A 27,477-nucleotide genomic window follows, 5' to 3' on the forward strand; every position below is an offset into this window, starting at 1 on the left:
GATTAATACTAAATACGATTATAGTTTTTCTGATATGTCCAACCTAGACCTCTGTAGCTGGCAGACTCTAGATGCTCACAAGTTTTAATTGGTGTTATCACTCTTTCTTTTTGTGCAGTTACGGACTAGTCTAATTATTCACTGATAAGCGATTTTTATCCAAAACAATAAGCCTCTCAATCCAATCTCTATTGTCTTTAAGTCCCTCTGAGCCTAGAGAATGATTAAACACCTAGATATACAATGTAGCTCAACAGCCATCAAGTGTAGATCCATGCAGTATAAGGGTTGAAAGAGGAGCAGAGGTCCAGAGATAGAGAAATAGAATGAGAGAGGTCAGGGGGTAAGTAGGTAGAGTATTTGAGTACAATGTTTGGAAAGTATTAGAATAAAACTTATGTGTTGCTGCACGACTAGCTCTTAGCCCAACCAGTGGCCTCACAGTGGACCATGGGATGGATCTGCGAGCTTCCGTCTGAGCGTGGTTGGTGGACGTTTTCCTGTGCTGCTTCCAGGGGCGGCCCCAAGCCAAGGGTGTGGGGATTGAGAGTTTCAGGAGCTCTCAGCAGGACCAGCAGGAGACCCCTCTGTTCCCAGGGGCGGGGCCCAGCTGGGGACTTGGCCTCCAAGGGCGGAGCTGCGCCTTTTTGGTTCTCAGAAGGGGAGCTTGGCTGCTGGTTGGCCTTTCAGATCCCTGCTGTGTTTCCACTGCTTTGTCAGAGTCTGTGACTGTGGGGGGGCCCTCGGTGGTGTCTTGCTCAGGATTCCCAGCTGGACGATGCCCCGCTCGATAATTGAGGGGGGGGCAGATGCTGGCCCCTATTTACCCACACCCCCTACCCTCTGTTGTAAGGCAGGGTCCCAAAGCGCTCCATTCTCCAGATCCAGTGGCCTGGGTGAGGAGCCTGGTGGGCGGGTGGGAGCTGGGACAGCTCCGCCTCCCCTGGTGGGGTGCTGAGTCTTAGGGTCCGCTTGCTCGTCAGTCTCCAGTCAGAGGGCTGGGGGTTGAGCCCGTTGGGCGGGTGGGAGTTGGGGCAGCCCCGCCTCCCTTGGTGGGGTGCTGGGACTTATGGGTAGCCCGCCTGTCAATCTCCAGTCAATGGCCTGAGGGAGGGGGCTGTTGAGGGGAGGGACAGGATTCTAAATTTTTGCCCCCCTGCTCCCGCCAGTCTTTCTCAGGCGGGGTGTTGGGGTCTGAGTTAAGTTCTATTGCTTGGCACCCGCTCTGCTTTCCCGATGTGTTTGGGGATGCGCTGTATTTCTCACGCCTCTGCGTCCATCTCTCGGTGCTCCACGGTTGTGGGGAGTCTTTCACTCCGCTCGGTTCTCCGCTGCCGCCTGTGTCCTGCGTCTGGGTTCCACTGCTTGCTGTTCTGGTTCCGGGTCTGGGTTCCACTGCTTCCGCCGTTCGCTGGCCCGGTTGTGTGCTGGTTTTTGCAGCCGTTGGGCTCCCAGCCTGGTGCCCTCCACTGCAGCCGCTTTTCGTGGATTAGAGCCGGTGCCCGCCCACGCTTTCCCCGCGTGGAGCCGGTGCCCGCTCAAGCCGCTGTTCGCGGCTTGGTCCGGCGTGGCTTTCCGCGGCTTTGGGAGAGAGGTGGGGGAGGGGTCCTCGCGTTCCGAATTCTTTGAGAAAGTTGGATGTAAGCTTTATCTGGATTTCTTTTCCGGTTTGAGTCCTTCTCCATTGCTTTTTGAGTTTGTTGTTGTGGATTTCTTTAGATAGTTGGCTCGTGGGACTCCCTGGTTCTCTCTTTTTGTCAGAGAAAGCTAGGTAGCGTCCCTATTGTCTCGGCACCATCTTCCTTCCCCCATGTATGAATTTCTTTAGCAGCTTGATTTCCATTTGAGTGGTTAGCTCATTAGCTTTATTGTCTTTGGACATTTGCTGGAGTTTGTTCACCTTTTTGTTTGGGGATTCTATGAATTTATCCATCTTTCTTTGAAAAACCTTTATTATGGCCTCCTTTATGGCTTCTTTTTCACTTACCACCTTGTTTATGGTTTCGTTTTTTTTAGCTATGGCTTCCTCCCTTATCTCTTTCTTTATGTTTTCACATTTTTCATTAATGATGTTTATCAATTGCATTTGTATAGCACTTGGAAGACTCTCCTCTAGGTTTGCCAGTGACTGTTCCATTTTCTGTTTACATTGGGTGGGGGATTTTGTTTTTTGATTTGACATTTTTCTTGAGTTTCTTGTTTTGCCCATTTGAAAATGGGAGCAAGATTAATACTAAACATGATTATAGTTTTTCAGATATAACCAACCTAGACCTCTGTAGCTGGCAGGCAGTAGGTGTTCACAGTATTTGATTGGTGTTATCACCCTTTCTTTTTGTGCCCTTATAGACCAGTCTAATACAACCACTGATAAGTGACTTATACCCAAAACAATAAGCCTCTCAATCCAATCTCTATTGTCTTTAAGTCCCTGTGAGCCTAGAGTATAATTGAATATCTCGATATACAGTATTGCTCAACAGCCATCAAGTGTAGGTCCATGCATTATAAGGGTTGAAAGACCAACAGAGGAACAGAGATAGAAAAATAGAATGTGATAGATCAGGGGAAGTACAAGAGGATTAATGTAGGTGTGTAAGAATATTATAGTAATGTACAAAAGTTATAGCGTAAGGATAACTGACCTAAGTTGGTAAGTAGGTAGTGTATTTGAGTACAAAGTTTGGAAAGTATTCGAATAAAACTTATGTGTCACTGCCCGACTTGCTCTTAGCCCAACCAGTGGCCTCGCAGTGGACCATGGGATGGATCTGTGAGCTTCATTCTGAGCGAGCTGGGCAGACATTTTCCTGTGCTGCTTCCAGGGGCGGCCCCCAGCCAAGGGTCTGCGGTTTGAGAGTTTCCAGGGGCTCTCAGCAGGACCAGCAAGAGATTGCTCTGTTCCCAGGAGTGGGGCCCAGCTGAGGATGAGGGCTCCAAGGCAGAGCCTCGCCTTTCTGATTCTCAGAAAGGGAGCTTGTCTGCTGCTTGGCCCTGCTGTGTTTCCACTGCTTTGTCAGAGAGTCTGTCACTGTGGGGGGCTCCTCGGTGCTGTTTTGCTCAGGATTCCCAGCTGGAGGATGCCCAGCTCAAGTATTGAGGGGGGCAGATGCTGGCTCCTATTTTCCCTCACACACTACTCGCTGTTGTAAGGCAGGGTGCCAGTGTCCTCTACTCTCCAGATCCAGTGGCCTGGGAGAGGAGCCTGGTGGGCAAGTGGGAGCTGGGACAGCTCCTCCTCCCCTGGTGAGGTGCTGAGTCTTAAGTTCTGCCCGCCTCTCAGTCTCCAGTCAGACGCCTGGGAGTTGAGCCCCATTGTCCGTTTAGATTGGGTGGGGGATGTTGTTTCTTGGTTTGACATTTTTCTTGAGTTTCTTGTTTTGCCCATTTGAAACTGGGAGCAAGATTAATACTAAACACAATTATAGTTTTCAGATATAACCAACCTAGACCTCTGTAGCTGGCAGACACTAGATGTTCACAATTTTTGATTGGTGTTATCACCATTTCTTTTTGTGCCCTTACAGACCAGTCTAATACAACCAGTGATAAGCAACTTATACCCAAAACAATAAGCCTCTCAATCCAATCTCTACTGTCTTTAAGTCCCTGTGAGCCTAGAGAGTAATTAAACACCTAGATATAAAATATTGCTCCACAGCCATCAAGTGTAGATCCATGCATTATAAGGGTTGAAAGACGAACAGAGGACCAGACATAGAAAAATAGAATGAGAGATGTCAGAGGAAGTACAAGAGGATTAATGTAGTAGTGTAAGAATATTATAGTAATGTATTAAAGGTATAGTGTAAGGATAACTGACCTAAGAGGAGCCTGGTTTCTGGTGGGAGCTGGGACAGCCTGGTGGGCTGCTGAGACTTAGGTTCCTCCCGCCTGTCAGTCTTCAGTCAGAGGGCTGGGAGTTGAGCACGTTGGGTGGGTGGGAGTTGGGACAGCTCCCCTTACCTTGGTGGGGTGCTGGGTCTCAGGTAGCCCGCATGTCAATTTCCAGTGAATGGCCTGAGGGAGGGGGCTGTTGAGGGAAGGGACAGGATTCTAAATTCCTTGCCCCCCTGCTCCTGCCAGTCTTTCTCGGGCCGGGTGGAGGGGTCTGAATTAAGTTCTATTGCTTGGCACCCGCTCTGCTTTCCCGATGTGTTTGGGAACCCGCTGTATTGCTCATGCCTCTGCGTTTCATCTGTGGGTGCTCCACAGTGGTGGGGAGTCTTTTACTACCCTCGGGTCTCCTTAGCCACCTGTGTTCCTTGTCTGGGTCCCGCTGCTTGCTGTTCTGGTTCCCCGTCTGGGTTCCGCTGCTTCCGTGGCTCTCTGGCCTGGACCTGTGGTGGTTTCTCTAGCAGTTGGGCTGCCCAGCCCAGAACCCTCCGCTGCAGCTTTTCTCGACTTGGAGCCGGTGGGGAGGGGTTCTCGCGATCCGAATTCTTTGAGAAAGTTGGATGAAAGCTTTATCTAGATTTCTTTTCCAGTTTGAGTCCTTCTCCATTGCTTTTTGAGTTTGTTGTTGTGGATTTCTTAAGGTAATTGGCTTGTGCGACTCACTGGTTCTCTCTTTTTGTGAGAGAGAGCTAGTCAGTGTCCCTATTGTCTCGGCGCCATCTTCCTACCTCTATGTATTTCTTTTGTTAAAATGTCTCTTCTAAGGCCTTACATTATACCACTGCATTCCTGCATCTTCCATTCTGAACCATACTTTTCATCCTCACATCTATGTATAGAACACACAACCTTTTCATAACAGAGCCTCAAATCTATTCTTTTGGACATTCTTTCCACTTTAGTGAGTCCGTAGAGATTTGTATGCCTAGAAACAATCTGTTTAATTGTGAGCTCTGGGAATGAAGCATCTAAGATCAAAGGAAAGACGATTATCAGCCTGTCCTCTAACATCTCCATAATTATCTCCAATGTTATATTATTCTACAACTGGAATTTCTCCTATGTCAACCTATGTAAGATTGATTGTGAGGAGTGGGGCTGAGATTTTAATATACTTCAGGCATGCAGGGATCTTCTGATCTGTACTTCATGACCATGACCCAACAGAGAAGCAGTTCAACCCAGTAAGTAGAGAGTGATATCACAGTAAATATGCAAACATGCTTTGTATAACTTTCCTGGTGATCCAGAGGTTTCATTCCTATAGAAAAACACAGTTCTATGTCTTGTGTCCTTAACTAGAGAGCAGAACAGCTATTTCTACATAACAAGGACAAGCCAGCAGTTGCAATATGCAACTGGAGGAGGATGAGGAATAGCAGTAATGAGAACTTTCTTAGGACTTTTGTTCTGCTGAAGGTTACAGAAATCTGACTTCAAAGCTTTCTACTTTGTTTTGTTTTTCCTGTAGTTGAAAATGTTTCCTAATAGAGTATGATTGAACACACTATTCTTTCTTTTTTTCTTTTTGTCGGTCATGAGGCTTGAACTCTGGGCCTGGGTGCTGTCTCTGAGCTCTTCAGCTCAAGGCTACCGCCCTTAAGCCACACTGTCACTTCTGGGGTTTTTTTAGTGAATAATTGGAGCTAAGAGTCTCAGGGACTTTCAAGCCTAAGCTGCCTTTGAACTGTGATCCTCAGATCTCAACCCTCTGAGTAGCTAGGATCACAGGTGGGAGCCACTCTGCCCAGCTTGAACACACTACTCTTTTCGAAGCTGTGGTAGTTGGTAAGGTTAAAAAAGAAAACTGTGAAGCCATATTTCTCTTTGTCAATTGACACAGAATATCAAATTTTGGAAAGTGGGATTTGTTAAAGACTTTGATAGGCACACAGTGGAAACCAGAGCATCTGTCTCACTATTCTCTGACATCCAAGAAGAGGATGCTGATTTCTTCTTTGGGAGATTCCTATTTGGTCACAAAACAGAAAAGCAGGACTCATGGCTTGAAATCAGTACAGGAAGTGCAAGGTTTGATCGATGGCAGAACAGGAAGGACTAAATGTCAACCACCATTGCTCATATCAACATACTCCTAAATTCCTGAAATTGGTTCAGGGAAAAGTAGATATAACATTAGGTACTTATTTAGTCATGTTCCGAAAAATGCAGAGAGCTAAAAATGTGTACTTTATTTCCAGTGCTGGTGGCTTACCCCTGCTATCCTAGCTACTGAAGAGGCTGAGAGAGGTTCTGAGGATTCAAGTTCAAAGCCAGCTCAGGTAGCAGAACCCCAGAGGCTCTTACCTCCATTTAGTCACTTGAAAGTCAAAAGTGGAGCTGTGCATCAGACTGGCTCTCTTTACAGCCAATCTAAAGCAATGTCGATTATATCTGTCTACAAAGAAATGAAGACCTGAATGTTTATGGAAAAACATTGTTTTCATTTCTCAATTAAAGAACAGATATTGAACTCCCAAAAAAGGTAGAGCTGTGGCTCACGTGGTAGAGCACTACTTTGGGCAGGAAAGATTCAAATTCTAAAACTCACTGTCTCTGTCTCTGTCTCTCTGTCTCTGTCTCTGTCTCTCTCTGTTTTTGGCTCTCTCTCTCTCTTTTACACAAACACACACATACACAGAATATCAAGATGGAAATTAGTAAATGAAAGAATGAGGAAGAAATTTCCTGGGAGATATCAGGTGCTTTACAATATTTTCTAGAACTGATTTGTTTGTATGAAATTAATGTTTGATAATTCAGTTCTGTATATTTTATGAAGTGTTTTAAGTAGCATATCTCTAGAAATTTCACTATTCATGACTTTAATATTTCTTTATGAGAAAATAAAGTTTGTAGGAATGTTTCTTTCTTTCTTTTTGTTGGTTGGGAGACTTGATCTCTGGGCCTGGGTACGGTCTCTGAGCTCTTCAGCTTAAGGCTACAGCCCTACCCCTGAGCCACAGTGCCACTTCTGGTTTTCTGATGGTCAATTGGAGATAAGAGTCTCATGGACTTTAGCACCCGGGCTGAATTTGAACCATGATTCTAAGATCTCAGCCTCCTGAGTAGCTAGGATTACAGGTCTGAGCCACCATGTCCAGCCAGAATGTTTCTTTATAGATTGTATGAGAATGAATCTCACAAAGAAAGAAGACCACTGTGGAATATCTTGTAATAATCTTACAAGAATATGCTGTATTTTCTGTGATAAGAAAGTACTTCCAGTAATGTTCTAATGTAGTCGAGTATCTAAAATGCATTTGTAAAAGGGTTATATGAGAAAGAAGAAATCCAGGATGACGGGGTAGATGACAACTGAAACTATTATTGATGGACACTAAAGAGTCCTCAACTAAATCAGTTGAATTCAAAATTATTGCTGAATTCTGAGTTCTTCAGTGGTTATTGCTCTCTTTTTACATCAAAGGTGTCCAATAAATATAGGGCTGTGTAATCTAACACATATCAGAATTTTATCTCCTGGGACTTTCAGATGACCTTGAGCTACAACCTATGCTATATGGGCTCTTCCTGCCCACGTACCTGATCACTGTGCATGGAAATCTGCTCATCATCCTGGCCGTCACCTCTGACCCCCAAATCCGAACCCCCATGTACTTCTTCCTCTCCATCTTGTCTTGTGTTGACATTGGCTTCACCTCTACCACGGTCCCCAAGATGTTGGTGGACATTCAGAGTCACAGCAGAACCATCTCCTATGTGGGCTGCCTCACTCAGATATCTGTTTTTCTCATTTTTGTCAGGATGGAAGTTTTGCTTCTTACTTTGATGGCCTATGACAGCTTTGTGTCCATCTGTCACCCCCTGAATTACCTACTCATCATGAACCCTCGTCTCTGTGTCTCCTTGGTTCTGATATCATTTGTAGCCAGCATCTTGGAATCTCAACTTCATGTGTTGATGGCATTACAGATCACCACTTTCAGAGAGGTGGAAATCCTGAATTTCTTCTGTGACCCTTCTCAAGTCCTGGATCTTGCCTGTGTTCACAGCTTCACAGATAACATCATTAAATATTTTATAGGTACATTATTTAGTTTCTTTCCCAACTTAGGGACTCTTTTCTCTTATTATAAAATTACTACCTCACTACTGAGAATTCCAACATCAGGAGGGAAGTACAAAGCCTTTTCCACCTGTGGCTCTCACCTGTCTGTGGTCTGCGTATTCTTTAGGACAGGATTTGGAGTCTAAATTGGATTCTCTGTGTCACATTCTCCCAGGAATATTGCAGTGCCCTCAGCAATGTACACAGTGGTCACTCCTCTTCTGAACCCCTTCATCTACAGCTTGAGGAATAGGGACATTAAATGAGCCCTGAGGAGACTCTACAAGGCAGCAAGCTGGTGAACAAGATAGGTTACATTTGGTTATGTTGTTGGTTTTCTTGCTGTTAATTGTGTGTGTGTGTGTGTGTGTGTGTGTGTGTGTGTGTGTGTGTGTGTGTGTGTTGTTCCTGGGACTTGTTCTCAGCACCTAAGCACTGTTCCTGAGCTTTTATGATCATGGTTGTCCCTCTACCACTTGAATCATTCCTCCACTTTCTAAACTTTGGTGATTAATTGGTGATAAGAGTCTCACAGATTTTTCTATTGATGCTGGATTTCAGCTTGGATCCTCAGATCTCAGCCTCTTGAGTGAGAAAGAATACAGGTGTAAAGCATCACCTGCAGTGTTTTTTTTGAAAAGCGAATCTATCTGTGCATGCAGAACTCTAAATTCAGCCAGACAGTAAAAATCATGTTTTGATTATAATTGCTGATCACTTTCACTCCTTAAGGGCATCGTTCAATGATCGATTTATTTGATATGTATAAATGTTCTATTTTAATGTACATTCCATTATACACATTATGAAAGGTATGAAAGGTGTAGAAATTTCAGATAGTTTCCTGAGATGAAGGATAATAAACATACCATGTTGTAATAGTATACCATACCATAGTTTAATAGTAACTAATATTTAATAAAAATTTAAATGGGTCAAAATGTTAGTTATTTTTCTCTGTGTACTTTACCAGAATAAAAATGGTTCATGAAAGAGATGGGTGCTTTTTTCTTTATTGCGATTAATTATACACACAATCATTTTTACATGTGTAAGGATAATCATTATGATTTCCAAAGCTTGTGTTAACAAAAAAGTACAAAGAGATCAAGCTCTACATAGGAAAAAAGTTTAACTCTTGAACATTAATGATAAAGTTGTATCTTCTTGATTGGGTGATAGCAAGATAACTAGAAAGCCAAGAGAATGGGAAAAGATTTCACTAGCTATACATTAGACAAGAATCTCATATCTAAAATATACTTAGAGCTAAAAAATTAATCCACCCCCAAAGAAATTCTTGAAAGGGCCAGGAGCATGGCCTAGTGGTAGAGTGCTTGCCTAGCACGCACCAAGCTTGGGTTCAATTCCTTAGAACCATTTACACAGAAAAAGCCAAGAAGTGGTGCTGTGGTTGAAGTGGTGGAATGCTAGCCTTGAGCAAAAGAAAGAAGCTCAGGGACAGTGGTCAGGTCCTGAGTTCTAGTCCCAGGACTGGTAAAAAAATGAAAGGAAGATATTGGTGGGGATGTGGCCAAAAGGGAAACGTTACTACACTGTGGGAATGTAAACTTCTTCAGCCACTTGAGAAAGCAATATGGATATTCCTGAAAGACTAAACATAAAACTTCCTTATGACCCAGCAATCTCATTCCTGGATATTTTACCCAAATGACTATAACCAGGCTGTACTAATGCCACCAGCACAACCATGTTAAGGTTTACTATAGCCAAGATATAGAATCAATCCAGATGCCCCTCAGTGGATGAATGGATCAAGAAAATATGGTATATGTGTATATACACAATGGAATTCTAAGCTTCAATTAGAAAGGATGACATTGTCCCATTTGTAAGGAAATGGAAAGACTAGGGAAAATTATATTAAACAAAGTAAGCCAGACCCAAAGAAGCATAGGCTTCATGGTTTCTTTTTCTTTTTTTGTGGGTCATGGCGCTTGAACTCAGCCTAGGTGCTGTCCCTGAGCTCTTCAACTCAAGGCCATCACTCTATCCCTGAGCCTGGTTGTTTTCACTGAGCTCTTCAGCTCAAGGCTGATTTATTTGATATGTATAAATGTTCTATTTTAATGTACATTCCATTATACACATTATGAAAGTATGAAAGGTGTAGAAATTTCAGATAGTTTCCTGAGATGAAGGATAATAAACATACCATTTTGTAATAGTATACCACACCATAGTATAATAGTAACTAATATCTAATAAAAATTTAAATGGGTCAAAATGTTAGATATTTTTGTCTGTGTGAGCAAAGCCCCACTTCCCATTTTCTAGAGGTTAATTGGAGATAAGAGTCTCTGGTCCTTTTGTGCTCAGGCTGGCTTTGAACCTTGATTTTCAGATCTCAGTGTCCTGAATAGCTAGGATTACAGGCATGAGCCACCATGCCTGGTGTTTTCCCTCATTTGTAATATCAGAATATGCCTGTAAATTTAGAAGTAAACACAATGGATAGGAAAAAACAAAAAAATTATACTTGCACATGATTAATTAAATAGGACTCTAAACATCCACACAGTGGGAACAAATGAGGATATTCTTAGGAGAGAAGCACAAAGGCTCAATATTTAGGTGCATATAATCATATCATTTCATGTTTATCAAAATGAACTCCAAGAAACAGAAATGAAGTTTTTTTTTGCCAGTCCTGTGTCTGAGACTCAGAGCCTGAGCACTGTCCTTGGGCTTTCTCAAGGCTAGCACTCTAACACTTGAGCCTTGGCACCATTGTGGCTTTTTTTTCTGTGTATCTGCTACTGAAGAATTAACCCTGCACCTTTATTCATGCTAGGCAAGCATTCTACCACTAGGCCAAACTTCTAGCCAAAATGAAGTTTTTTTAATTTTTTACTTTTTGTGGGCTTTTCGCCCCCTCCGGTTTTTCCTCTTTTCTCACTGTTTCTGATTTCCATACTTTTATTTTAATTATAAGTTTATCTGCTTTTTGGAGGGAAAGGGGAAGCACAGAGATGATGGGACAAAGAGTGAACTAATTCAGTAGTGATACTTGCTAGACACAATGTTGGAAATGAACTATAAAACTTGTGGTCAAAAGGGACAAAAACAGGAGAAAATGAGGGAAGAGATGACACTGTAAAAAAAAGAAATGTACTCAATTCATAACTTATATAACTCCCCTGTACATTATCTCTGCAGTAAAAGCAAAGTAAACCAGACCCAGAGGGAAAAATGTATACCCCAGGCAAAAACATGAGACCCTACCTGCTAAAAGCTACAGGACAGAGACATGGATTTTTCATGGCATATCACTTGGTGAATAAGTACCAGGCTTGGAGTCCAATCTCTAGTACTGCAGGAAAAGCAAACACAAACGTCAGATCACAATCTTATTTACCACTCCTGAGAATACATGCAAAGGAATGTAACTTGGCATATAGATGCAGGCACACCCAAGTTTATCAGGGCCCTGTTCACAATAGTTAAGCTGTGAATCTGTGCAGGTGCCTATCAATGGATATAAAAATTGTGGTACATATACACAATGCAGAACTACTGAGCTATAAGAAGGATACCATTATTTTGTGAATAGAACCAAAGACTATCTTGTTCAGTGAAACCAGGACAGATATCAAAATGCATTGTGTCCACCAATAAGTGTGTAAAAATGAAACAGCCTTGTATATACATGACTCACTGATGCTAATAAGATAGTTAACAAAGTCTGGTAGAAAGACACAGATAAAAAGAAGAAAGACAAGTATCAATATTTGTCTGCTATGGCACATGCAGATGCTATATACATGCACATCTGAATAGTATTGAAACAGATTGTAGCTATGAAAATAACACAATTGAAACCATGAAGATTCTAGAAGGAAGGGTAAGGGAGGAGGGAAAAAAGTAATGTTGGGTGTGAATTTCATTTAACTTGGTTATATAACTGTATGGAAATATAAAACCTGTGTGTAAATACTTTGATAGGATAAAATAAAAATTTAAGTATGATACTGTGATTCAGGCACTGGTGGCTCACACCTGTAATCTATTTATTCAGGAGGCTGAGATGTGAGAATTGTGATTCAAAGCCAGCCAGAGTGGGAATGTCTGTGAGACTCTTGCCCCAGTTTACCACCAGAAAATCCAGAAGTGGAGCTGTAACTCACATGGTAGACGGCTAGCCTTGAGTAAAAGACTGGGGACAGTGCCCAGGCCCCAAGTTTAAGCACCAGGGTTGTCATTCATATACACAAAGAAACCACAACCATGAAAAAGAAATTTTACTTACAGATAAAACTAAGAATATGGAAAATGATGTTTGATTCTTCATATATATCTAACTCTCCAAATTTATATGTAATTTGTGTGCTTTTAGTGTCATTAACAATTTTTTAAAGAATACGCTGGATTTTATTTATTATTATTATTATTATTATTATTATTATTATTATTATTATTATTATACCAGTCCTGGGGACTGAACTCAGAGTCTTAGCACTGTCCTTGTGATTTCCTCAAGGCTAGTGCTCTACCACTTGGGCCACAGCAACACTTTTCTATGTATGTGGTACTGAGGAACTGAATCTGGGTCTTTGTGCATGCTAGGCAAGCACTTTACCACTAGGCCAAACTCCAGGATTCTATTTTATTATTTTTGAGGTAGGGTCTTGGTAGGTAGCCAAGCTTTTAACTTTTCATTTTCCTGTGTCAGTATTTGAAGTTCTGAGATTATAGGCATGAGTCACCTTACCTTTGTGTGTACAATTTATTTTATTAAGATTCATGGGAATAAGAAAATATTCACAGGGGTGACACTGGTCAAGATGCATTGTATTCATAAGCTGTTTTTTTAAATGGCAACTCCTCTGCATAACTACTTAAAGATAAATTTGAGCAAAGAAAAAGGAAAATGAAGATTTATATCTTAAAGGTCAGATGAAAGGAATCCAGGTGACATAGCCCCCTTGAGGAGTGAAAGGTCTCAAGCCTTACCAAAAATACTAGGTTTTTATTTTGTTCCTATTTCAAAAACATTAACAAGTCCTTAGAGATGGAGATACCATGAGCTAATTTGCCTGATGATCAGTGTTCAGCCTTGAGCTCTCAAACCTAGATGATTGTAAATAACCAGCTTGTGTTCTCCAGTTTTGCAGTTTACTGATTCAAGTCCAGTTGTCTTTCTTCATCTCTATCCAGACTTGTGGCTTGTGTCAGGAGTCCACACAGGATTCTGGTATTCTGTGGGTCCTGAGGACAGAGCTTTCCTCTCAAGCACACACCACTGATCCCGAAGGGGATGGGTGGTCATTCCTTTCTCATTCTCCCTGGTAATGGTGGCATAGCCTGGCAGGCTGGATTTGGATAGCATTAAGAACCTTACCATTAAGATGCAAAGATGCAGCAGCTAGCTAAAAGCTGTGCCCCAAATGCAGAGTCTTCCACCCTGCTTCCCCCCAGTGCCCCCCATCCCCACTGGTGCCTGGATCATTTTCATTGGATATGAAATCATTTTAAATTTCCTCTCTGATTTCTTTATCGGCCCAGAGATCATGCAAAACTTTGTCATGCTATCTCCATGTGTGTGTATATTTTAATTAACTTCTCATTTTTTCCCCTTTAGGATCCTTGAATACAGAGAATTCTTTTCTTTCACTTTGGTATTTGTTAAGACTTGCTTTATGGCCTGAAATGTGATCTAACTTATAGAAAGTTCAACGGGTGACTGACAAGGGCTGGTGACTCACCCCTACAATCTGAGCTACTCAGGAGGCTAATAGAGTACTGTGGATGTATCTATCTGTTAAGCTTATTTTATCTATGGTGCTGTTTAACTCTTTCAGTTATCTTTGTGATTTTATTTAGTAGTCTATCCAATGTTGAAAACACTCTATTGAAGTTATTAATTTTTATTGTATCTAGTTTTATTTTTCTGGTCCTGGGACTTGAATTCTGAGCATTCTGCACATTGTTCTTTAGCTTTTGTACTCAAGGCTGGCACTCTACTACTTGAGACAGATCTCCATTTTTGGCTTTTTGCTGGTTTTTTGGAGATAAGAGTCTCATGGACTTTTCTGTTCCACTGGCGTGGAACAATGATACTGAGATGCCAGTCTCACCAGAATCTGTTATTGTTATTTCTTGATAATAACCATCTAACTAGGGTGAGATGGAATCTCAATGTTGTCTTTATTTGCATTTCTTTTATGCAAGAGATGTTGAACATTTCTTCATGTGTCTATTGGCCATTCTTACTTCTTCTGAGGAGTCTCTCTTTAATTCTTTATTTTTTGTCAGTCCTGGACTTTGCCCTCAGGGCCTGAGCACTCTTTGGGCTTTCTCAAAGCTAGAGCTCTACCACTTGAGCCACAGCACCACTTCTGGATTTTTCAATGTATGTGGCACTGAGGAATCAAATCTGCGCCTTTGTGCATGTTAGGCAAGCACTTTACCACTAGGTCAAACTCCTGGCCTCTTTTTAATTCTTTTACCTCCTTATTAAATGGGTAGTTGTTTATCTGAAGATTTTTTTGAGGGTTTAAGTTTTTGAGCACTAGGTAAATGTTAGATAGGAGACCCTTCTTGTCTGCAGCATAGCTGGTAAAAATCTCCTATTCTGTGGGCTTTCTATATATCTTGTTAGCCATGTTAGCCATGCAGAAACTCTTCAGTTTGATGCGATCTTTGGTTTCTTGTCATACTGGATCTTTTCTTAACAACCTTTTTTTTTGCCAGTCCTGGGCTTGAGCTCAGGGCCTGAGCACTGTCCTTGGACTTTCTCAAGGCTAGAGCTCTACCACTTGAGCCTCAGCACCACTTCCGGCTTTTTTCTATATGTGGTACTGAGGAATCAAACTCGGGTGCATGCTAGGCAAACACTTTAACCACTAGGCCAACCTCCCGGCCCCTGAAATTAAAATCGTAAAACATTTTTTGTGTGCCAGCCCTGAGGCTTGAACTCAGGGGTTGGGCACCTTGAGCTATTTTGCTCAAGGCTACTGCTCTGCCAGTTGTGCTAGATCTCCATTTCAAGTTTTTATTTTGTTTGTTTGTTTTTTGGTGGCTAAATTGGAGAAAAGAGTCTCATGGGATTTCCTTCCTGGGCTGGCTTTGAACTGCCATCCTCAGATCTTAGCTTCTTCAGTAGCTAGGATGACAGGCGTGAGCCACTAGAACTCAGCCTGAAATTAAAATCTTTTAATGGGAGACAGCAATTAGTGAAGTTTGATAAACAGTCATGGGAAACTTCTTGTTTAGAATGAGAAAGGCGATTAAAAATCTCCAGGGCACTGATCATATTAACTAAAAATGATCAAACATAGTAGATAAAGAAAAAAATTACAGAAAACAAATGTATCTGTCTTTAGAGTTAGGTGGCTGGCAAGACATTTATTCTGTCTCCCCTTTAAAGTAAAGAACAATTAAATGAAGGAGTTGCTCTGAGAATTCTATTCTCAAGGTCTTGGAAATATCCCCAAAGAAAACATAGGGACTCTTACCGATTAGGGATTACCTAAGGGGGATATCTCCTTGAGCTTTCTTGTTTTGTTTGTTGGAAAAAGTTATCAGCGGGAAAGGAGACGTGTCAGACAGGGTTCTATGATGCAGTCTGAAAGTGATGTGTCTTATAATTGGAAAAGCTTATTTAGAAGTAAATGAAAATTAAATGGAAGCAATAGGGACCCAATAAAGGTCCAAAGTTTCTAAAGTATCTTCTCCAAATTAGCAAGACAAGCCTCCCTGGGTGCTTATTAAACACGAGAATTCTTGGCTCCTTTCCCAGATCTTTTAAGTCTGAAACTCCTGGAGTCAGACTCAGACTTTTAATGAGCTCTTAACGTCATTTCTGCATGGTTGAAGTTCGGGAACGTGTGGCTCTAAGGGGTTTGTTAGCATGAATAACTTTGCTGAACAATGATAGACCCACAGAGGACTGGCTTTTTCAGATTTCAGGGCTCTCTGCCTCCTTCCAAATACTCATGTGTTCATTTGAAGAAAGAATGATGTGTTCATTTTTTTCTTTTGGGAACACTGCACTTTTTCCATTTTTTATTGTAATTAATAGAAGGGTTACATTATATTCATCAAATAGAAGGTGCATTACTTCAGAAATATTGATACCCTTTCTCATGTCCTGTATCTCATTTCCCTCCCCTCTACCCCCTCACAGCTTGATTTCCCCCCTTCCCTCTCCTATTTCAAATAACCAATTAAGCATGTCTAAGATATATCAGATAACAAGGTGAAGTATTGAAACAATATGAGATAACCAAAGGACAGTAAAAGAGATGAGAGATAATATAGTACATCAAGGACAACAGTCACGCATTATATTGCTTTTGTTTCCTTATCCTGGAGGTCCTTACCTTTAGTGTTGTACTATTTGGCTTAATGTCTCTAGATTTTGTTCTATTGTAAATCTCTGCTAGGAGAGCCCTAGGTTCCTACTGATTATGACAAATGAGGGAGACGATTGGGCCTATGTTCCTTTGAGTCTGGCTTACTTCACTTAATATGATTTTTTCTAAGTCTTTCCATTTCCTTACAAATGGGGCAATGTCATTCTTTCTGACAGCAGCATAGTATTCAATTAAAACTTCAATTTTTTAAACTGCCATTTCTTAATCTTTCTATGTTCAGTGGAATGTTATTCCTCATATGAAAATCTAATTATTTATCTTATCTATTTTCATTAAAGAGTTTATTAACATTGATTTTTACATCATATTTCAAATGATGTATTTAACAAATAAATATTCAAGAAGTGAAACTCTATTAATCACTGGCACTTACATTTTAGAACATAATTAAAATTAGGCTGAGGGTTTGTTTGTCATAGATACATATTTGCCAATCCTGCGACTTGAACTCAGGGCCTTGGCACTGTCTTTGGACATTCAAGGCTAAAGCTCTGCCAATTGAGCCACAGCGCTATTTCCAGCTTTTTCTGTGTATGTGGTACTTAGGAATTGAACCCAGGTATCAATGTATACTAGGTGAGAACTCTACCATTATTCTGTGCTCTGGCCCCAATTATTTATCATTTTAAAGGGGTATCTTGATCTTTTCCATTTGAGTGTCTGCATGCATGCTTCTTCCTTCTCATGCACATTGGCAATTGCAGGTGGCATTAAAAATTACAGACAATAGCTGGGAGTTTGGCCTAGTGGTAGAGTGCTTGCCTAGCATGGACAAAGACCTAGGATTGATTCCTCGGTACCACATCCATAGAAAAAAGTCAGAAGTGGTGCTGAGGCTCAGGTGGTAGAGCTCTAGCATTGAGAAAGTCCAAGGACAGGGTACAGGCCCGGAGTTCAAGCTGAGGACTGGCAAAAAAATTAGATGTAAATTTTGATTTCTGTTGGACTGAAGTAGATATATTTACCTGAACACGTAATGCATACTTATTTATTTTTTGGTTGTCAATGCATATTTATATCTTAAGAGTGATGCACATTTAAATTCCTGGGAGAAATTGGTCAGGTGTGGGGCTTGAACTCACAGCCTGGGTACTGTTCCTGAGCTTCTGTGTGCAAGGCTAGCACTCTACCACTTTGAGTCACAGCACTGCTTCCAGTTTTCTGGTGGTTAATTGGAGATAAGCCTCATGGACTTTTCTTCCCGGGCTCATGATTTTTTTTCTTATATTTTCTTTAACAATATAAGATGGGGCCAGGAGTATGGCCAAGTGGTAGAGTGCTTGCCTAGCATGCACAAAGCCCTGGGTTCGATTCCTTGGTTCACATACACAGAAAAAAACTGGAAGTGGTGCTGTGGCTCAAGTGGCACAGTGCTAGCCTTGAGAAAGCTCAAGGAGAATACCCATGCCCTGAATTCAAGACCCAGGACTGACAAAAAACAAAACAGAACAAAACAATACAACAACCCCAAACCCCCAATATAAGATGGTCTTACCAGGCTACTCAGCTTTATTATCTTTATATTTATTTTAGCCTTTAAAGCACTATATTATATATGGAATATATAGTGCATGTTATAATTAGATCATATACTTTATTATATTTATATTATAAAACATAAATTGTATAACAGAATCATTTGTATGTGATAAATGCAATTTTATTAACATTTTATATTAAAATAATTTCATTACTTTTAATATAGATATGATATAGAACATTATACATTATATCTATAGACTAAATTCCTATGTAATGCATACCACAGATCATACAATATACACTATGTGTTATACTGCATATATTATATACATTATACATTATATTCTATAAATCATGCATGATGTATTATATGTTATTTACCAGGTATGAATATAAATGCTAGCCATTGGGGCTTAGCATGTTGAATTTTCAAGGAAGAGTCAGGACAAGATGGCAGATTAGAAGCACCAACACTTTTGTCTCTATGAATGAGAAGAATCAGTAAACACAGGAAAGAAAATGGAGCTCCTTTTCACCAAGATGGCACTGAACATGAAGAAGGGAGCTCCTGGCCCTTCTAAAGCTGAAGCCAAGGAAAAGGCAAGAAGGCAAGAAGACAGTGCTGAAAGGTGTCGAAGCCACAAAAAAAAGATACCCAATTCACCCCCTTTCAGGCTGCTGGGGAGACAGCGCAAATATCCCTGGAAGAGTGCTCTGAGGAAAATAATTGTATGCAACTATCAGGTGATCTTGAACACTGAGTCATCCGTGAAGACGATAGAAAACAATAACACATTTGTGTTCACTGTGGATGTCATGGCCAACAAGCATCAAATCAAGCAGGCTGTGGGATGCTCTGTGACATTGATGTGGCTAAGGTCAATACCCTGATCAGATCTGACAGAGAGAAGAAGGCATATGTGCGACTGGTTCCTGATTATGATGCTTTAGATGTTGCCAACAAAATTGAAATCATCTAAACTGCATCCAGCTGGCTAATTATAAATGTACAACTTTTTCACACTTAAAAAAGAAAGAAAGAAAGAAAAGAAAATGGAGCTGTGGTTCAAGTGGTAAACACTAGCCTTCAGCAGAAAAGCTCAGGGACAGAGCCCAGGCTCTGAGTTTAAGCCCAGGGCCAGCTCAAAAAGAAAAATGAATAAACAAACAAACCAAAAATGGAAACAGGAAAGACTATTCTGTGGAGAAAGAAAGAGAGGAAAACCAGTGGGAATCACAAAAGAGGAAGACAGCAGAAAAGCATATATAGAGAAAATTAAAAAAATATACAGATACCCTGTTTTCATCAAAAGAAATGTAATCAATTATATTAGATATAGATGTAGGATATAGATTAATCAATAACAAATGTATACAATCCTCTCTTATTATGTAGCATTGCATATCATGCATTGTATATTATTATTAGTAGTAGTAGTATTTTTAGCCTTAAGAGGATGTCCAAAGGTCTTGACTTCAACAAGTCAGTGTATGAGAAGAAAGCATCGCTTCCCATGCCACCCCTTCCAGTTTTTTCTTCCATCTCTGCCAACTCTATGGAATCCCCTCAGGTTACCTCGTTCCATTTTCACATTTGTACCTTGGCAATTATGACTGCTTCCATTTATCCTCCCTAGTTCCATTTATTTGCCTAACCTTGACCTCCCCCACCCTGACAAAACATGTTTCAGCTTCTTGCTATTCCTTTTGTCAGGAGGCTGCTCAGGAAATCTGTGGATCATGTTTTGAAGGCAGCTGGGGAAAAAAGTTTGTAAGATTCTTATCGCCAATGAACTACCAAAAGCAGGAAGTGGAGGTGTGGCTCAATTGGTAGCCTTGAGTGAAAAAGCTCAGGGATAGCACCCAGACCCCAAGTTTAAGCTCCAGGACTGGCATAAGAAAAATGAAGCTTGTTTTAGTTTTACACCTGCATTCAGCTATCTAAATGAGTGCTATCTGGGGCTAATTAGCAACAATTTCAGTGTGTATTAACTAAAGTTTTGCTTCTTTTTACTTCACTGTTTTCCACTTCATATATAGGGAAACGTCAGGTTAAATAGGAAAATGGTATTGTTCCCATCTAAACAAAAAGTGGAGTGAACTCTGTCCTTATGATAGGTTATATAGGTGATAGAATGAATGAACAGAATTTTACTCATATATATCTTTTTTTCTTTTTTTTGCTGGACCTAAGGCTTGCTTTCAGGACCTGGATGCACTCCTTGTGTTATTTTACTCAAGCCTAGAGACCTACCACTTGAGACACAGCTCTATTTTCAGAGCTTTGGTGGTTAATTGGAGAGAAGAGTCTCATAGATTTTCTTGTTTGGGCTAGGTTTGAATTTCAGTCCTTAGATCTCAGCCTCTGGAGAAGCTAGGATTACAGAATGAGCTCCTGGCACTCAGCTTAGATTGGTTCTAAAGTTTGAGAATTTGAGCCACTCAGTTCCTCTGTGAGCTTCAGATATCTCAAGGCCAAACTGAGTGCAATATATTTATAACTCCAATGTCATTCAATGATTATATAAAATTGTATTATGAACAATTCCCGTGATAGTTCACTCTCAATGGACCATCCTATTGCTGTAGACAACTAGCTTCTTTTTTTTATTTGTGCCAGCACTCAGGGGCTGGGCTCTGTCCAAGTAGGCCTTCTACCACTTGTGCCACAGCTCCACTTCCAGCTTCTCAGTGGTTATTTGGAGATAAGAATATCATGGAATTTCCTGTCCAGGCTGGGTTTGAACTGCAGTACTGCAATCTCACCCTTCTGAATAACTAGAATTATAGATGTGAGCCACCAGTGCCTGGCAATAACTAGCTTTTCCATGTGCATTCATTCCAGGTGCTGGTGGTTTCCACCTGTAATCCTAGCTACTCAGGAGGCTGAGATTTGAGTATCTTGATTTAAGGTCAGCTTGGGCAGAAAAATCCATGAGACTTTTATCTCTAATTAATGAGCAAAAAACCAGAAGTGGAGTTGTGGCTGAAGTGATTAAGTCCTTGCTTTGATCAAGAAAGACAAGTCAGAAGAAGGAAGATGGTGCTGAGACAATAGGGACACTGCCTAGCTCTCTCGCACAAAAAGAGTGAACCAGGGAGTCCCTCGAGCCAACTACCTTAAGAAATCCACAACAACAAACTCAAAAAGCAACGGAGAAGGACTCAAATGGGAAAAGAAATCCAGAGAAAGCTTACATCCAACTTTCTCAAAGAATTCGGAACGCGAGGACCCGTCCCCCACCTCTCGCCACCAGATCCAACCAGCAAAAGCCGCGGAAAGCCGCGAAAAGTGGCAGCTGGTGCCGGCTCTAAGCCGCGAAAAGTGGCTGCGGGTGCCGGCTCCACGCTGGAAAAGCGGCGGCAGGTGCATGCTCCAAGCCAAGAAAAGCGGCGGCAGTGGAGTGCGCCAGGCCGGGAGCCCAAGCACTTGGGCAATCACTCTACCACTAGGCCAAACTCCTGACCCATTATGGCCTTCTTGAATGTCGCAATATTATTAATATACAGATTCTGTTTATTCTTATCACAGAGATCTTTCAGTAAAGCCTCCAGTTCATTTTCATCTGTGTATCCATTGTGATCCTGCTTAGAGAATTGGTTATAGAAGTCAAAAGCCTTGTTGAGCTGCCTCACACATATTTTGACTCCCTGAAATTTAAGAAAATCCTCTTATAATGGTAGAAACCTGGCCATGTCAGTCAGTTCTAACTTCCCATCATCATTTGAACCAGTTCTAGCATTAGCTCTGTGTACTCAGCTAGTTCTATGTCAGCAACTGTTTGCTTTTTGTAGCGGGTTCTTCGGAAAGCTCTTCATCTCCTCAGTTTCTATGAAGAATCCAAGTCTTCATTAATTTCTCATAGGACTTCAGTTGCTGGCACTGGAAGAGCAACAGGAAATTCTCTTCTGTGGGTAACACATGAACCCTCTCCACAATTCCTGTTTTATCATATTGATCCACACAAGTTTTCACCTCCATAGCCATTCAGAAAAGTTTCCTCCTCAGGTGATAATTCCAATCCAGCCTTCTTCAGTGCCTGCAAGAGCTCCTGGATCAAGTTGTGTAGTTGTTTTCTGTCCAGGAAAACACTTCTGTCAGCATCAAAGTGGAGTCAGATGTTGAAAAACTGTGAGGTTGTGATGAGGAGTTATGGCAAGGGAGGTTTTGCCATTGCACGAAAGTAGTGTGTGTGTGTGTATGTGTGTGTATAAGTGTTTCCATGTGAGAAGGTCAGGGTGAAGGTCTCAACTTAACACATCTGTGTAGATGTGCAATAAATTTTAATCCAAGTTACTCCTTCCACTGACCTCACCTACTCATTTTTCCACATATTTTTATTGTAATTAATAGAAGCATTACATTATATTCACCAGATAGAAGGTGAATTACTTCAAAAACTTTGATACCCTTTCTCATGTCTTGGTCCCTGTTTCCCTCCCTCTACCCCTGCCCCTCATCTTTTTTCTCCCCTTCCCTATCCTATTTCAAATATCCAAATAAGCATATATACAATATATCAGATAACAAGGTGAAATACTGTAACAATATGAAATAACCAAGGGACATAGTACATCAAGGAAAACAATCACTTCTTATATACCACCTACTCATTTATAATAGACACCTTAATATCCACACCTCATGTTTTCATGCATAAATATTTAGTATTATTACTATACTCACTCGCTGCTCCCTTTTTTTCTTTTGTTCCATCCCTTCCTGCTAGCTCCCCATTCAAGGTACCGATATTCAAGACATTTCTTTGGCTAAATTATCCCGGAAGTGTTCAGAGGGTTTACAACATGGAATTGCATTGCTGCATGTTCTAACAATTGGCCTTTCATGTGGTCCTGTCACGTATGCACAGAATGGACAAGCTTTGCTTAGGAAGAGCCTAAAACTAGTGTTTAGGACACTTCTCCCCTTCATTGATGCTGCTAAGTCCACTGAGATTTGGATGCTTCGGACCAATTTTTGTAATTGTGTGAGCTCTGTGAATTGAGAGTCCAAGACCCTAGGAGAGACCATTATCAGACAGCTCCATAAATATGTCCAAGCCTGTGTCCTGCCTCTTGATTTTCTCCTGTGTCTCCATATTCATAATGGATTATGAGGAGTAGGCAGATTGCATTAGACTGCAGGCTTGGGGAGACCTTTTGATCTGTACTTGATTGTCATGACCCAAGAGAGAAGCACCTCTACCCAGTAAGTGGAGAGCACCACTGCACTGACCATGCCAGCATGCTTTCTCTAACTTTCCTGGTGACTGAGAGGTGCCCTTTCTTTGGGGGAAACACAGCCTTGTATCCTTAACTAGCGAGTGGGACAATTGTAAGTACTTCACCATTTTGATGATAAGTAATGGGAAATGTGAAGGTTATATCTTCTCTGGGGGCAGGTTACAGAGTGAAGAGTTAAGATCTGAGTTAAGATATATTTCGGTGTTTTGGTTGTGGTGTAGTATGCAAAGGTATGTTATAGAATAGGGCTGAACACACCGTTCGTAGGTAGATTGTGTAAAAATGGTGAAAAAACATGAAAAGGGACTTCTGAATCTCTCTTCCTGTCATTTTTTGACACAGAATATGCAATTTTGGAAATGATGCCTTTGTAAAGATCTTAGAAAGCAGCCAATGGAAGCCTGAATGTTTCTAACATCTAAGAAGAAGATATTCATTTGTTTTCTTGGAAGAAAGGACCATCACTTTGAATTTACTGTAGAGAAGGCAATAGGCCAGACAGATGGCAGAACAGAAGGAATACAGCCACTAGATATAGAGTACCGTTGTCCACGTCCCTGGAAACATTTGCTAAGATATATATTTCTAAAATCCTGGAATTAACACACAGAGAGGCACCTATCAGGTCTTGATTTATTAGACAAATGCAAAAAGTTAAAAAATGGAAACAAGAGGATTATCTTGTGATTGTTGTTCTTAATTAACTATGTTATTTCTCTTACCTTTTTTTCCTGCCTTTATGGTTAATCTCATATTGTTACTGTTTCTGACTCTGTTACCTAGTATATTATATATATGTTTATTTGTTTATTTGAAATACTAAAGGGAAGGGGAGAAAATGAAATAATTGGGAAGGGGTAGGGGAGGGAATCGGGGACAAAAACATGAGCAGGGGACTCAATGTGTGAGAAGTAATACACCTACAACCTGCCAAATGTAACTGTAACCCCTCTATACATTATACCAACAATAAAAAAGTACAAAAAAATCTATATTTTACTCCCAGTGCTGGGAGTAAAGAATACCTGTTCTTTTAGCTACACAGAAGACTACGTTCTGAGGATAGAGATTCAAAGCCAGTCTGAGCAGCAAAATCTGTGAGACTTTAATCTCACAAAAAGTGAATTTGTGACTCAAGTGGAGGAATGTTACCGTTGGGCATGAAAAACTCAGCGATATTGCCCAGGTCTAGATTTCGGTTCCCAGGACTGGCACGCATGTATGCATGTATGCATGCACACATGCACACACACACACGCACACACACACACACACAAACACACACACACGCATACACACACACACGCATACACACACACATACACAACAGAAAGAAAACCAAAATAGAAATTAGAAAGTCCAGCAATGATAAATCCCCAGGGAGATTTTTATTTTCTAAAGTTGAACTATGTCAAATTAGATTTAGAACAGTCAGGCCTCTATATTTTACAAAGCCTTTGTAAATACCATATGTCTAGAATTTTTTCTCATTCACTACTCACTACTTTACTATTTCCTTATGATAAAATAAAGCTTGTATGAGTTTATAGGTTGGATAAAAAGAAATTTCCTCAAAAGGTGATTGCTCTGGATTATCTTTTTTTTGGTCATGGGGCTTGAACTCTGGGTCTAGGCACTGTTTCTTGGCTCTTCAGCTCAAGACTACCACCATACCCCTGGGCCTGGGTGCTGTTCCTGAGCTCTTCAGTTCAAGGCTATTGTCTTTCCCCTGGAGCCACAGTGCCACTTCGTGCTTTCTAGTGGTTAATTGGAGATAGAGTCTCACCTTCTTTAGTGCCAGGGCATTCTTTGAACCGTGATCCTCAGATCTCAGCCTCCTGAGTAGCTAGGATTGCAGGCATGAGCCACCACTTTCAGCTTATGGATTTTTTTAAAAAGAAGAGTCAGTAAAGGGCCAGGAGTTTGGTCTAGTGATAGAGTGATTGCATAGCATGCATGAAGATCAGGATTGGAGTCCTCAGTACCACATACTTAGGAAAAGATAGAAGTGGTGCTGTTGCTCAAGTGGTAGAGCTCTAGCCTTGAGAAAGCCAAGGACAGTACTCACGCTCTGAGTTCAAGGGCCAGCACTGGTAAAGAAAAAGTATATTGTAATATTCTACCATAGTTTAGAATGAATACATAAAATGGAGTAAATGAAAGAGAAGAAATCAAGGATGATTTGTGTTGTGGCAACTAACAATATGATCGATGGGATATAGTCATGAACAATGAATACTTAAATTCAAAATGATTGAAGAATTCTGAGTTCTTCATTAATTATTGCTTTCATTATACATCAAGGTGTCTAATAAACATTAGGCTGAAGAATGAAACTCGCATCTCAGAATTTTATCTCTTGGGACTCTGAGATGACCCTGAGCTACAACCCACACTGTTTGGGCTGTTCCTGTCCATGTATCTGATCACAGTGCTCGGAAATCTACTCATCATCCTGGCCGTCACTACTGACCCCCACCTCCACACTCCCATGTACTTCTTCCTCTCCATTTTGTCTTGGTCTGACATCTGCTTCACCTCCACCACTGTCCCCAAGATGCTGGTGGACATCCAGACTCACAGCAGAGCCATCTCCTTTGTGGGCTGCCTCACCCAGATGTCTGTTTTTCTCATTTTTGGCTGCATGGATGTTATGCTTCTGACTGCGATGGCCTATGACCGCTTTGTGGCCATCTGTCACTCTCTGAATTACCCTCTCATCATGAACCCTCATCTCTGTGTCCCTTGGTTCTGCTGTCACTTTTTGCCAGCTTCTTGGAAGGAGAGGTCCATGTGTGGATGGCATTACAGAGGACCGATTTCAAGGAATTGGAAATCCCAAGTTTCTTCTGTGACCCCTTTCAAGTCCTGGGTGTTTCCTGTAAGGTCACATTCACAAATGATTTTTTTAAATACATTTTTGGTATCATATACGGTTTCCTTCCTACCTTAGGGATCCTTTTCTCTTACTACAAGATCATTTCTTCAATGCTGAGAATGTCCTCTTCAAGAGGGAAGTCCAAAGCCTTCTCCACATGTGGCTCTCACCTGTCCGTGGTCTGCTTATTCTTTGGGACAGCATTGGGTGTCTACTTTGAGTCAGCTGTGTCACATTCTCCCAGGGGGAGCGCTGTGTCCTCAGTAATGTACACAGTGGTCACTCCTCTCCTGAACCCCTTCATCTACAGCCTGAGGAACAGGGAACTCAAAAGAGCCCTGAGCAGGTTGTACAAACCAGGAGTTGACTAGGAGATCTATGAATATTGTGGTTTTACAGAAGCAAGAAATTTTAGCCTGTAGATGTATAAGTCCTTCCTGTATGCACATATTGTTTGTTTGGATTCATTTGTACAGTTCTTGACCAAGTAGCACCGGAAGAAGATTGGAGCCAAGTCAATGGGCATTTATGAAGGAGGAGCTCATTTTTTTAATGTACGAAATTTTAGTTTGTAAAGATGATGAGTGTCTAGAAGGTCAGTCTACAAACTGAATTTTACAGTTGTTGAGATGTAAAGTTTTTATTATATAAATTTTCTTTATATATTCCTGTCTACTTTTCTTTTCTTTTATTTTTTTGGTTTTCTTAATACTGAGGTTTGAACAGGGCTTTCTGATTGCTAACCAAGTGGTGTGCCATCTATCTTTTTTTAAAAATAGTTATTTTATAGATGAGATCAAGTGCTTTGCTAGCCACATTCTGGCCAGATGTAGAGATCCCAGCCTCTGTATATCTCTGATTAAAGGTGTGAGCCTCTAGCTCTTGGTTAATAAAAGTGAGGTGGATGCTTTTTTGGTTATGTTATTTATTTGCACTATTTCTAGGACTTGAACTAAGGGTCATGAAAATGTCCTTGTGCTTTTTGCTCAAGGCTAGCACTCTACCAGTTGTACCACAGTTCCACTTTTGTGTGTGTGTGTGTGTGTGTGTGTGTGTGTATGTGTGTGTGTGTGTATAACTCTTGTTAGGAAAATGTATACATAAGCTGTATAACAGGGCAGAAAATTTACTGATGCACATAACCAGCAAAGTGAATAAGAATAACTTGTTCCTTTGAAAAATTCCTCAAGATAAAGTGAGAAGGACACTTTTCAGAGAGAAAACCCCAAATCAACATCACTACTCCAGCCAAGGGAAGAGACTTCAGTGGAAGCTATTTCCACTTAGCCTTGATACCCACATTAGCACCACGCTGGGACACTAGGCAGTAGGATTCTCCAACCTGTGTGTGTGTGTGTGTGTGTGTGTGTGTGTGTGCGTGTGTGTGTGTGTGTTTATGTGTGTGTGCGTGTGTGTGTGAGTGCATGTGTATGTGTGTGTTGTGTGTGTGTGCGTGTGTGTATGTGTGTATGTGTGTGTGCATGTGTGTTTATGTGTGTGTGCGT

General features: G+C 41.1%; 4 pseudogenes; 3 read left to right on the top strand and 1 right to left on the bottom strand.

Annotated features, from left to right (window-relative positions):
- Nucleotides 1–7,362: 7,362 nt before the first annotated feature.
- LOC150068157 (olfactory receptor 7E178-like) lies at nt 7,363–8,271 on the top strand (annotated as a pseudogene).
- A 10,119-nt stretch (nt 8,272–18,390) lies between these two features.
- Nucleotides 18,391–18,741, top strand: LOC150068158 (large ribosomal subunit protein uL23 pseudogene; annotated as a pseudogene).
- Nucleotides 18,742–21,288: 2,547 nt separating this feature from the next.
- LOC150068159 (calbindin pseudogene) lies at nt 21,289–22,025 on the bottom strand (annotated as a pseudogene).
- A 1,291-nt stretch (nt 22,026–23,316) lies between these two features.
- On the top strand, nt 23,317–26,343 carry LOC150068160 (olfactory receptor 7E178-like; annotated as a pseudogene).
- The last annotated feature ends 1,134 nt before the right edge of the window (nt 26,344–27,477 follow it).

Source organism: Megascapheus bottae, chromosome 1, assembly GCF_031878675.1.
Source record: "Megascapheus bottae isolate mThoBot1 chromosome 1, mThoBot2.hap1, whole genome shotgun sequence".
Lineage (NCBI taxonomy): Eukaryota > Metazoa > Chordata > Mammalia > Rodentia > Geomyidae > Megascapheus > Megascapheus bottae.